The following is an 872-nucleotide window of genomic DNA, read 5'->3' as shown; positions in this document are numbered from 1 at the left end:
AAGAAAGAATCATGGTAACCATTCGAGCTGACGAAATTAGTAATATTTTCCGTGAACGTATTGAACAATATAATAGACAAGTAAAGATTGTAAATACCGGTACCATACTTCAAGTAGGCGATGGCATTGCTCGTATTCACGGTCTTGATGAAGTAATGGCGGGTGAATTAGTAGAATTTGAAGAGGGTACAATAGGCATTGCTCTAAATTTGGAATCAAGTAATGTTGGTGTTGTACTAATGGGCGATGGTTTATTGATACAAGAAAGAAGTTCTGTAAAAGCAACGGGAAGAATTGCTCAAATACCCGTGAGTGAGGCTTATTTGGGTCGTGTTGTAAATGCCCTGGCTAAACCTATTGATGGTAGAGGTGAAATTTCAACTTTTGAATTTCGATTAATTGAATCTGCTGCCCCGGGTATTATTTCATGCCGTTCTGTATATGAGCCTCTTCAAACCGGGCTTATTGCTATTGATTCGATGATCCCTATAGGACGTGGTCAGCGAGAATTAATTATTGGGGACAGACAGACCGGTAAAACAGCAGTAGCCACAGACACCATTCTCAATCAACAAGGTCAAAATGTAATATGTGTTTATGTAGCTATTGGGCAAAAGGCGTTTTCTGTGGCCCAGGTAGTAACGACTTTACAGGAAAGGGGAGCGATGGAATACACTATAGTGGTAGCCGAAACGGCGGATTCCCCTGCTACATTACAATACCTTGCTCCTTATACAGGAGCAGCTCTGGCTGAATATTTTATGTATCCTGAACGACACACTTTAATCATTTATGATGATCTCTCCAAACAAGCGCAAGCTTATCGCCAAATGTCTCTTCTATTACGAAGATCGCCCGGTCGTGAAGCTTAT

General features: G+C 40.9%; 1 pseudogene; it reads left to right on the top strand.

Moving 5' to 3' along the window:
• The first annotated feature begins 11 nt into the window (after positions 1-11).
• LOC124891885 overlaps positions 12-872 on the top strand; it is a 1,459-nt pseudogene continuing 598 nt past the window's right edge.

The sequence above is a fragment of the Capsicum annuum genome, unplaced genomic scaffold (assembly GCF_002878395.1).
Source record: "Capsicum annuum cultivar UCD-10X-F1 unplaced genomic scaffold, UCD10Xv1.1 ctg42106, whole genome shotgun sequence".
NCBI lineage: Eukaryota > Viridiplantae > Streptophyta > Magnoliopsida > Solanales > Solanaceae > Capsicum > Capsicum annuum.
Note: the sequence above shows the minus strand (reverse complement) of the source record. Positions and strands in the feature narration are given on the sequence as shown.